Here is a 12653-nt window from a genome sequence, read left to right on the forward strand (position 1 = left end):
CACAGGCTCCAGACGCGCAGGCTCACGGGCCCAGCCGCTCCGCGACATGTGGGATCCTCCCGGACCGGGACACGAACCCGCGTCCCCTGCATCGGCAGGCAGACTCTCAACCACTGCGCCACCAGGGAAGCCCCATTTGGGAATTTTTGAATTTCCTTTTAGATAATATTTATTTGCTATAATTTTCTAAGTGGTCAAAAGTCATGATGTTTTATTATCTGGCTTGGCTTTCATGCTCTACCTTCCAATTAAAGAATATTCTATCCCTAACTTAAAGCTGTCTTTTAAAGTCAAACAATGCAAATTACCTGAATATTTCTTTTTCTCTTTTCTTTCTTTTTTTCCAGTGTTGAATAAATTGAAGAAAAACTTAAACCAAAATTAAATATATATTAAGTAATATATATTTTTATTTAAAATATAATTATTTAATATATATTAAACTTTTCTGAATGGAAAACATTAATATTTTCATTCTTTCTAGTATAATATTTTCCACAAGATGAACTCTAAAAGAAAAACTACTATATGCCCATTAACTTTTTTTTTTTTTTTTTTTTTTTAATTTTTGGCCATGCCCCACGTCTTATGGGGCCTTGACCAGGGATGGAACCCGAGCCCTCAGCAGTGAAAGCACCAAGTCCTAACCACTGGATCGACAGGGAATTCCCTCCCATTGACTTTTAAATATTGTGAAATCAACCAGGATCTCCCCAGGTATTATGAGCTCTTTTTTTGGCTATTTTGTATCCAGTTCATGTATCCATCTTGTGAGAGATAAGTCTCATGCATCTTTTTTTTTTTAAGTACCTTCTAATAAGTTTATCTACTTCTTCTTCTTTGAAATTGAGCCATTGCTTAGATTTAACTGATAATATGGTAGCTATGTTTTCTTTAGAAATGATAACCTCTTCTTGGGAATCAACTTATTTAGACAGTTATGAGGAAAGAAGATGATGTTTTCTGTTAGGAAAAAACATTTGCGAAGGATAAGAAAATTGTACGACAATAAAAATAGTCGACCGAACCTGTAATGCATGGGCTATTATGGTCTAGGTTCTTTCAGTTTACCAACCGGATGAAACCGGAAGTTAATCTGTTTAAAAGTGTATCCCCGTGAACATCTACTAGTTTAAGGTGCTAAGAAGCAGAAATGGTAAGAACAGTTCCCTTGCTTTGGAGAGCTGAAAACCAGGTGAAAGCAAACTAGTCTTTTCACATTCTCCTTCACCAAAATATTATACACTAAAACCTATCAGTAATTAAGAGCCAAATAAAAGCTCCTGGGAACTTCTAAGTTCAACATAAAGGGTTTTTTTTTTAAATTGAAGTTTAGTTGATTTGCAATGTTTTGTTAATTTCTGCCATACAGCAAAGTGATTCAGTTATACATATATATACATATTCTTTTTTATATTCTTTTCCGTTATGGTTTATCACAGGATATTTAATATAGTTCCCTGTGCTGTGCAGTAGGACCCTGTTGTTTATAACATAGAAGTTTAGATAAACATTGTGGTTTATGGGATGTTCAAATCAAAGAGATGCCAGGAGATAGAGCCAGGTTAGCACTTTCATTCTAGAATATGGTTGTTTTTGTTTCCCACTCACAATAATTCTGTCTTTTTAAAATGTTGTGATATAGGGAATTCCCTGGTGGTCCAGTGGTTAGGACTCTGTGCTTCCACTGCAGGGGGCCTGGGTTCAATCCCTGGTCAGGGAACTAAGATCCCACATGCCGCACAGCAGAGCAAAAAAAAAAAAAAAAAAAAAAGTTGTGATACAAAGTGAAAAGATTTGATTTCTCAGAATCTCAATGACAGAGCTGAAGATGACTTTGGAAATCATAATCTACTCTTCGTGTTACTCAGATTAGAAAACAGGAGCTGTGACTTGCTGTGAAGCCCACAGAAGGCAGCCCTGGTTATAGAATTGGCAGTCCCAACTCCCAGGCTAGGGCCTTCTCTAGTTTTTCTCACCTTAGCCTCTTAAAGACACTCAGAGGCAGTGAATCCCAGTCATAAGAAAAGAAACAAACAAACAAAAGGGAAAAATTCCTTTTCCCCTGATGGGATGCAATGAATAAGAAAAATCTTATCTGATGAAGCCAGTGACTTAGTAATTTTAATGAATGAATTCAATGTTCCATGTTTTGTGTCTGTTGTCATTGTACCATTGGATTTGGAATCTACTTAAATAATGTCTTGGTAGCAAGGAATTGTGTTGACATTTTATCAATACGTGGGCTTTCCTAGGTTTCATAGTAATGAGATTAAAATATAAATAGGCATACTTGAGATGTGACTCTCATGAAGCATCACGAGATCTAATATGGTTTGAAAAGAGCTTGCAGTGGAATGGCACTCTCACTCAGTGCTTGGAAGATGGGAGTTCTGTTAAAGACTGAAGGCTGACCTGTGCTTCAGGTTTCTATATAGACTCTTACAGACCATGGCTTCATTTGTAAAAGGGAAAATCTCACACCTAATTAAGCATTGGAAAATGTAAAAATTCTTTGGTTCATCAGGCTCACTGTCTGCTGGATCTCTGTCTTTTCTCCAGAGTTGTGTACTTCATACCCGTCCTACAGGTGAGCTTGGTCAGTCTTTCTCTTCTTGGCACACTTGCATTTATATCTTCCTGTAGGAAGGGAAATAAATTACTGACAATAAGTGTGACAATATAAAGAAACTAAAGACTTGGAGAAGTAGTTGCCTCCTAGCTGAGGAGGTAAGTCCATGTTGTAGAACCTCGCCTTTTAAAAGGTTAAATAAATTTAAAGAGTAAGATTTGTGAACCTGGTCCAACAATTTGATAAACACATGTTTTTTAAACTTCCTTTGAAGTGGGGTCACCCAGAACATCTTCATTGGAATGCAGTTTTTTTTAATTGCATGGTACAGATGAACCAGTTTGCAGGGCAGAAAGAGAGACCCAGATGTAGAGAACAAACGTATGGACACCAAGGGGGGAAAGTGCGGGGGGGATGAATTGGGAGATTGGGATTGACATGTATACACTGATGTGTATAAAATGGATAACTAATAAGAATCTGCTGTATAAAAAATAAAATTCAAAAAAATCATGAATTGGGGGAAATTGTAAAAATTTGTAGAGTGTTATTATTATTACCAAATATACAAGCAACAAAGCCACTGAAATTTGCAACTACTCCTGTGTTCACTGACCAAAAAAATTATAAAAATGGTCAAGTTCAAAGTAGAAGTTTCCAGCTAGGGTTAAGAACTAACCTTGGACTGAGTCAAAGTGTCTCTGTCCATTTAAACAAAAGTTTAAAGGCCTTTTACTAAATCAGCCACGTGGTCCATCTTGTAAACCTGCATTTCCTTTTGAAACAAAACCACGTTCTGCAGGCGCTTGGAACTCCAGCGTAGCTTTGACTGAATGTCCATTCTTGCCATAAGGGAAGATTTATATCTATGCAGCTAATATGTGTTTTTCTGTATTGTTTTCTGCGTAGTCCCCAGTCTTCCTAACTCATATTGGGGACTGAGGAGAGATGGAGGCGGCTAATCCTGTTATTGTGCCATACTCTTCCCACTGCTTTCTCAGCCCAAGTCGGGGCGCCCGTGATTTCATTCGTGCTGTATTGTGCATAGCCTCCAAGTTTAAGAAACGTTTCTCCACCATTTCACTTTTCTGTTAACTGAACCCAGGAGTTGAATTTGTTATTTTATCTGAACACATGTGTGATCTTGTGTTACATTTTGGGGCACGTTACCTTTCTGGTACTATCGACTATAGTGAATATAATTGTACTTCAAAAAGCTGGTCAGTAATTCACATGTGTGTATTCCACATTTTAGTGTGTTTGAAGTGGCAATTCGTAGTTTGTAGTGCTTTGTTATTTGTCAACTTTGGCTCTTCTGTATTTTGAGGACATTTAAACATTCCTCGTCCTATCAAGGTGATAAAAGCAGAATGTAATTTGGGGGGGAGTCTTTGTGATTAATTGTAACAGTTTTGTTTTTAAAGCTAATAAAGTTAGTTTCTTTTTTTAATCCTTTGAACTGAGTTTTCTTAGTATTTTCAATAAGTATCACATTTAGGTGATAACACAAAAGGCAGAAAAGTGAAATATTATGTTTGATTCTTTAACTAGATCCCAGCTGGACATTAATGCTGGGTTTGTGCCCAAGTTAAAGCTGGTGACTCACCGCTGACTCTGGTTTGCATTCGTCAGCAAGAAAAGCTTTTACCCTGGTTTGTTCCTCAGTTAAAAATGATTTACTCTGGGAATTCCCTGGCAGTCCATTGGTTGGACTCTGCACTCTCACTGCCGAGGGCCTGGGTTCAATCCCTGGTCCACAAGCCATGGGGTGTGCCCCCCCCCAAAAAATTGATTTACTCTTGTTAAAGACTTATTTTCTGTCTTGGTTAAAAAAAAAATCTCCAAATCAAAATGTTGAAGCTAAAAATGACTGTAGAGGTCATCTAGTACAGTGATTTATGCTGTTGAACTCTGCTTTTTGTTCAGAAAAAGTCTTATGTAAATCCCAGTGTAAAAGTGATTACCAAAAACAAAGGTAAACAGAGCTGTTCCTTTTGAAGGGAGGCAGGGGGTGGGGAGAATGAGGACCCACAGTCCCCTCCAGCCCCTGTGAGAGCTCATGGAACAGTTCAGAGCACTCCACAGGGATCTGTTTCAGTAGCCTCCACACCCCCGCCCCCATGCTCCCCACTCACACCTTTACAAGCAAACGGCCCAAGAGGCATTGCCAGGTTCACACATCTGGATGGTAGGCCACTTGGGACTAAAATCTCAGTTTCTTGCCCCTGTCCCAGGTTCTTTCTACCACACTCTCCTACTCTGTTAAACAGAAATCCTTAATTTTTCGGGACAAGACGTATCACGATTCAGAGGTTCTTAAAATTATTAGTGTTTTTCTTTGTTTCTTTTTTTTGTTTTGTTTATACATTTATTTATTTATTGTTGGGTCTTCGTTGCTGCACACAGGCTTTCTCTAGTTGCGGCGAGCGGGGGCTACTACTCTTCCTTGTGGTGCGCGGGCTTCTCATTGCTGTGGCTTCTCTTGTTGTGGAGCAGGCTCTAGACACGTAGACTTCAGTAGTTGTGGCACGTGGGCTCAGTAGTTGTGGCTCGCGGGCTCCAGAGCACAGGCTCAGTAGTTGTGGCTCATGGGCTTAGTTGCTCCGCGGCATGTGGGATCTTCCCAGACCAGGGCTCGAACCCGTGTCTCCTGCATTGGCAGGCGGATTCCCAACCACTGTGCCACCAAGGAAGTCCCTCTTTGTTTGTTTTAAAAGAACTAAGCCAGAGTTGTTGGGGACATTGCCATTGTCACACACGCTTTTCAAGCTGTGTTCTGGGGAGCGGCCTCCAGGTGGCGCTGAGCCTCCAGGTGACCGGGGCCTGGCACTCTTCACTCTAATCTGTTGCACATAATGGCCTTAAAATAAGATCTCACTGGAGCTAAGGATTCCTTGGCTGAAACAGCAAGTTGGAAAACCACTGCAAATAACCTAAAGGTAAAACACTCTTTTAATGCAGGATAGAAAATACAAGAATAAAGGTTTAAGTAATTTACCTCATAAAATTAGACTGAGATAAAAGATTTTTAAAAAGAGAAAAAATAGACTTAAAGGTTAGATTCAACAATGTGTGTATCGGAGTCCTATTATCACCAAGAAACATGTTGGAACAGATATGGGGAGTGAGCAGTAACCCACTATGCTTTCATTGAACGCATCAAAATATGGTTCCAATCTAGAAGGAAAAAAAAGATTTAAATTCTGAAGCTCATAGGAAGGATCTCAAATCTTGCCAAACTTCCCCTGGTCTTCTGAGACATAGAAGGTATAAATATAAGTAATTCCTGGATTAGGTATTTAAATAGGGTGTATCAAAATTTGTTATATATTTGGGAAACGTTTGTGGTCTGAAATATTTGGAAAAGTTAAACAACTATATTTCAGTGCTTCTAGGAACTTCTTTTTTTCATCGAGCATGTTATTTATTTATTTATTTATTTATTTTTGGCTGTGTTGGGTCTCCTTTGCTGCACGCGGCCTTTCTCTAGTTGCAGCGAGGAGGGGCTGCTCTTCATTGCGGAGCACGGGCTTTATGTGCAGGGGCTTAGTAGTTGTGCCGCGTGGGCTCAGTAGTTGTGGCTCGTGAGCTCTAGAGCACAGGCTCAGTAGTTGTAGCGCACAGGCTTAGTTGCTCCGCAGCATGCGGGATCTTCCCGGACCAGGGCTCGAACCTGTGCCCCTTCATTGTCAGGTGGATTCTTAACCACTGCGCCACCAGGGAAGTCCCACTTCTAGGAACTTTTAAATTTGCACATTCTGAGTCTCCAAGAGGATAATACTGTACTTATCAAGTCTAATAAACTATGGAGCCATTTTGCCCAGAAGTGCTTCATTGCACTGGTGCACAAACAACATTTAAAGAAACTTGCTACTGAAATCCTGACTTTAACTTATCAGTTAAAGGAGAGGTTTGCAAATTAAAATTTCTTTATTAATTTCTCTAAACAAGAGTATTATTAGATTGGGGCATCAGAAGGAGCCTTCCTGGTTTAATGAATGGGAAAACCAATGTGATTATTAGACTCTCTAAGAAGGTACAGCAAAGTTGCCAAATATAAGAATTACTTAGAAAAATTGGTAGCATTTCCTTCCACTATCAATAGCCAAACCGTAAGCAATAAGATACCATTCGGGCCAATGCAGGGGACACGGGTTCAAACCCTGGTCCAGGAAGGTCCCACATGCCGCGGAGCAACTAAGCCCGTGCGCCACATATACTGAGCCTGAGCTCTAGAGCCCGTGAGCCACAACTGTACTGAGCCCACATGCCACAACTACTAAAGCCCGTGCGCCTAGAGCCCGTGCTCCACAACAAAGAGAAGCTACCGCAATGAAAAGCCCATCCACCGCAATGAAGAGTAGTCCCCGCTCGCCGCAACTAGAGAGAGCCCGCGCACAGCAATGAAGACCCAACGCAGCCAAAAATAAATAAGTGAATAAATTTATTTTAAAAATAATAATAAGATACCATTCATAATTGCAACAGAACATCAGTGGAAACAAACTTTCAAAGTCTAATAAGAATATGGTTAATTATCTAAGTAATTCTTTTTTTGTTTGTTTTTTTGCGGTATGCGGGCCTTTCACTGTTGTGGCCTCTCCCGTCGCAGAGCACAGGCTCCGGACGCGCAGGCTCAGCGGCCATGGCTCACAGGCCTAGCCGCTCCGCGGCATATGGGGTCTTCCCGGACCGGGGCACGAACCCATGTCCGCTGCATCAGCAGGTGGACTCTCAACCACTGCGCCACCAGGGAAGCCCTAAGTAATGCTTTTAAATGGGGTAGCAATATTTTAGGAATGTCAGATTTTCTCCAAATTAATCTATAAATTTAGTGAAATTTCTGTCAAAATTCCAGCTCTAGTTTTATAATAAACTCATTAAGCTTATTCTAAAATGTTTATGGAAGAATAACAAAACAAATAATTAAGATAACCTTAAAAAGAAATAAGATGGAGATATGCCTTACCAAATATTAATCAAAAAGTCAAGTGAGATTGGTGCAAAAACTGGCAAATAAACTAAAAAAAAAAATAATGGAGACCAACCCATGTACATATAAGAATTTAATATACATTAAAGTGCCATCATAAATTTATTTTATTTATTTATTTTTGGCTGCGTTGTGTCTTCGTTGCTGTGTGGGGGCTTTCTGTAGTTGCAGCTAGCGGGTCCACTCTTTGTTGCCGTGGGTGGGCTTCTCATTGTGGTGGCTTCTCTTGTTGTGGAGCACGGACTGTAGGCGTGCAGGCTTCAGCAGTTGTGGCTCATGGGCTCTAGAGCACACGCTCAGTAGTTGTGGCGCCTGGGCTTTGTTGCTCCGCGGCATGTGGGATCTTCCTGGACCAGGGCTCGAACCCATGTCCCCTGCATTGGCAGGCGGATTCTTAACCACTGCGCCACCAGGGAAGCCCCTAAAGTGCCATCATAAAATAAAAATGGAGAAAGGCTGGATTGTCTAGTAAATGGTGTTGGGGAAACTGGCGTAGCATATGTAGGTAAATAAAAATTGGTTCCCCATCAAACACCACATACAAAGATGGATTCCAGATGAACTTAAGACCTAAATATAGAATGTAAAACTGTAAATGTAACAGAACAAATTGTAGGAGAATGCCATTGTGACCCAGAGACAGGAAAAGACTTCATAAAACTTTAAAAGCATTGCTGTAATGTAAGTATAATTTGACTACATTGACATGAATGATTTAGGTTCAGTGAAGACTGCCATGGACAATGTTGACAGACAATAGGGAGAAGATATTTGCAATCCTAACATGGGATTAATAAAAATTTGGAAATCAAAAGGAAAAGCAGCCCAATAGGAAAACTGGCTAAAGGATACAAACAGCAGTTGACAAAAAAGGAAAAAGTGAGCCTATGAAGAGATACTCCAACCCAGTAATAAGTGTAAATTAAAACAAGATCCCACTTTACACCTATTGGATTCTCAAAAATGTAAAAAGCAAATAACGCCAAGTCTAGCCAGAGGGTGGGGATATAGGAAACCTGATATAATACTGGTGGGAATGGAGACTGTTATTCTGAAGAACTCGCTGGTAGTACTTTGGCATATCAATAAGAATAAAGTGTCTGGGGACTTCCCTGACGGTCCAGTGGTTAGGACTCTGCGCTCCCACTGCAGGGACCTGGGTTCAGTCCCTGATTGGGGAATTAAAATCCCGCAAGCCGTGTGGTATGGCCAAAAAAAAAAGAACAAAGTCTCTGACTCAGCAGTTCTCCTGGAGATATATATCCCCAGAGTATCCCAAAGATGTTCTCATGCAGGTCCGTAAGGAGACGTCTTGAGAATGTTCATTGTGCCATTATTTATGGAGGCAAGCTGGTGTCCCCAACTGGGAAATTGACACTGTGGAGAACTACACATCAAGAGAGTAACCATGTACACAACAGGATGGGTCTTAAAAACAGAGCTGAATGACAAAAGTGAGAGTCAGTGAGATGTATATAACAGTTGCATTACATAAATTAAAATACAAAGACAGTAACCACTATGCAAGAATATATACAAATAAAAAGACATTAAACACATATATACATACATAAGAGGCATCCTGCATGGATCAATGATGATAATGTGCTGGGAACTGAGAAGTCTGATTTACTATTAGACTTTACATAACCTTTTTTTTTTTTTTTCCAGTCAGTGGTTTTTTTTGTTTGTTTGTTGTTTTTCGTTTTTTTTTTTGCGGTACGTGGGCCTCTCACTGTTGTGGCCTCTCCCGTTGCGGAGCACAGGCTCCGGACGCACAGGCTCAGCAGCCATGGCTCACGGGCCCAGTCGCTCCACGGCATGCGGGATCCTCCCAGACCGGGGCACGAACCCGTGTCCCTTGCATCAGCAGGCGGACCCTCCACCACTGCGCCACCAGGGAAGCCCCAGTCAATGTTTTAAAATGCCATTTTTTATTGACAGCCATCTGGAGTGGGGATGAGGTGTGTTTTATGACACTTGGCCGAGGTGATGATTGGCCCATATTATTTCATATTTTTAAAAAATTTTTATTGGAGTATAATTGATTTACAATGTTGTGTTAGTTTCAGGTGCACAGCAAAGTGACTCTGTTACACATATACATATATCCATTCTTTTTTAAGATTCTTTTCCCCTATAGGCCATTACAGAGTATTGAGTAGAGTTCCCTGTGCTATACAGTAGGTCCTTATTAGTTGTCTGTTTTATATATAGTAGTGTATATATGTCAATACCAATCTTCCAACTTATCCCTCCTCCTACCCTTACCCCCTGGTAACGGTAAGTTTATTTTCTACATCTGTAACTCTGTTTCTGTTTTGTAGATAAGTTCATTTGTACCCTTTTTTTTAGATTCCACATAAAAGCAATATCACATGATATTTGTCTTTCTCTGTCTGACTTCACTCAGTATGACAGTCTCTGGGTCCATCCATGTTGCTGCAAATGGCATTATTTCATACATAACCTTGATATAGACTTTAAGAAACTACTAATACATACCTCAGTCTCTTTCCTCCCTTGATTCTACATTAAGTTAAGTTTAAATTTTTAATGTTACTATTTTTCTTTATTATTGCTCTAGAAGAAAATATTTTACTGTGATTTGTTTAGGTGAAATGCAGATTTTATTGGAGGTATTTGCCTTTTAGGATAGATATTTCAGAAAAATGTCAGGAATGCCTATTCTGATGCTAGATGTGTGTATATTAATGCTTTCTCCAAGTAAGTTACATAGATTCTTTATTAACTGTACTCCCATATGGATAGAAAAAAATATACCCCCCATTCATGGTTCTTTGAGCTACAGATAAGCATTGCATGTGGTTTGACTCTAGATTCACCATTTCCTTCTGCTTCAAAGAAGTAATCAAGTTATTTATTGGCCTGGTGCTGCCTTTCTTCCATGTGTTTTGAATAATTGAGATCTTTAATGGAAAATTATACAGTTTTCTGTCCTGAGAGATCTGAGTAGGGCCCCTGGCCCCAGAACAGGTAATTAGACCACAAATGATTTCTCAGAGGTTGCCTGGATAAGTCCTGTGAATAAAAGGTCTTTAATGGGCCAGATTTACACGTCTTCTATTACTTATTTCCTTGATAACTTGAGTCATTTCCTAGACTATTTATTAGAAATTTCTAACAACTGTTGGAAAGTCTAGAATGGAGATTTGTCTCCTTTCCATATGAGAAGCAGCCCTTAGGCATTGATTGACCAATGCCACCTGCTAATTCTAATGAATTAGTGGGTTCCTTTGTGAAAGAGACAGAGCTGCCCTCCAGCTGGGTTCCAGTCTTCAATTTCCCTTCATCATCCATACAGGAATGGAGCACCTTAAAATGTGTTTTCCCAGGGCTTCCCTGGTGGCACAGTGGTTGAGAGTCCGCCTGCCGATGCAGGGGACACGGGTTCGTGCCCCAGTCTGGGAAGATTCCACATGCCGCGGAGCGGCTGGGCCCGTGAACCATGGCCGCTGAGCCTGCGCGTCCGGAGCCTGTGCTCTGCAACGGGAGAGGCCACAACAGTGAGAGGCCCGCGTACCACAAAAAAAATTAAAAAAATAAAAAAATAAAAGAGACCCTAGAGAGCACCCTAATCTCTTCCACCATGTGAAGTTACAGCAGAAAGATGGCTGTCGATGAACTAGAAAGCTAGTTTTCACCAGACACCAAAGATTTATGGAATCTGAGTCTTGCTTTAGGGAAAGCAGGATATTTAAACATTATGTATTTTCTGATTATATTTTGATGATAAAAAAGAATGTAGAGATAGCCTCATCCACCAGAGGCAGACAGCAGAAGCAAGAACTACAATCCTGCAGGCTGTGGAACAAAAACTACATTCACAGAAAGACAGACAAGATGAAAAGGCAGAAGGCTTTGTACCAGATGAAGGAACAAGATAAACCCCCCAAAAAACAACTAAATGAAGTGGAGATAGGCAATCTTCCAGAAAAAGAATTCAGAATAATGATAGTGAAGATGATCCAAGACCTTGGAAAAAGTATGGAGGCAAAGATCAAGAAGATGCAAGAAATGTTTAACAAAGATCTAGAAGAATTAAAGAACAAACAAACAGATGAACAATACAATAACTGAAATGAAGACTACACTAGAAGGAATCAATAGCAGAATAACTGAGGCAAAAGAACGGATACATGACCTGGCAGACAGAATGGTAGAATTCACTGCTGTGGAACAGAATAAAGAAAAAAGAATGAAAAGAAATGAAGACAGCCTAAGAGACCTCTGGGACAACATTAAACACAACAACATTCACATTATAGGGGTCCCAGAAGGAGAAGAGAGAGAGAAAGGACCAGAGAAAATATTTGAAGAGATTGTAGTCAAAACCTTCCCTAACATGGGAAAGGAAATAGCCACCCAAGCCCAGGAAGCACAGCGAGTCCCATACAGGAAAAACCCAAGGAGAAACACACAGAGACACACAGTAATCAAATTGGCAAAAATTAAAGACAAAGAAAAATTTTTGAAAGCAGCAAGGGAAAAATGACAAATAATATACAAGGGAACTCCCATAAGGTTAACAGTTGATTTCTAAGCAGAAACTCTACAGGCCAGAAAGGAGTGGCATGATATACTTAAAGTGATGAAAGGGAAGAACCTACAACCAAGGTTACTCTACCCGGCAAGGATCTCATTCACATTCGATGGAGAAATCAAAAGCTTTACAGAGAAGCAAAAGCTAAGAGAATTCAGCACTACCAGACCAGCTCTACAACAAATGCTAAAGGAACTTCTCTAAGTGGGAAACACAAGAGAAGAAAAGGACCTACAAAAACAAACCCAAAACAATTAAGAAAATGGTTATAGGAACATACATATTGATAATTACCTTAAACGTGAATGGATTAAATGCTCCAACCAAAAGACACAGGCTTGCTGAATGGATACAAAAACATGACCCATATATATGCTGTCTACAAGAGACCCACTTCAGACCCAGGGACACATACACACTGAAAGTGGGGGGATGGAAAAAGATATTCCATGCAAATGGAAATCAAAAGAAAGCTGGAGTGAGTATCTATACTCATATCAGATAAAATAGACTTTAAAATAAAG

Source organism: Mesoplodon mirus, assembly GCF_964341445.2.
Source record: "Mesoplodon mirus genome assembly, chromosome: 3".
Taxonomy (NCBI): domain Eukaryota; kingdom Metazoa; phylum Chordata; class Mammalia; order Artiodactyla; family Ziphiidae; genus Mesoplodon; species Mesoplodon mirus.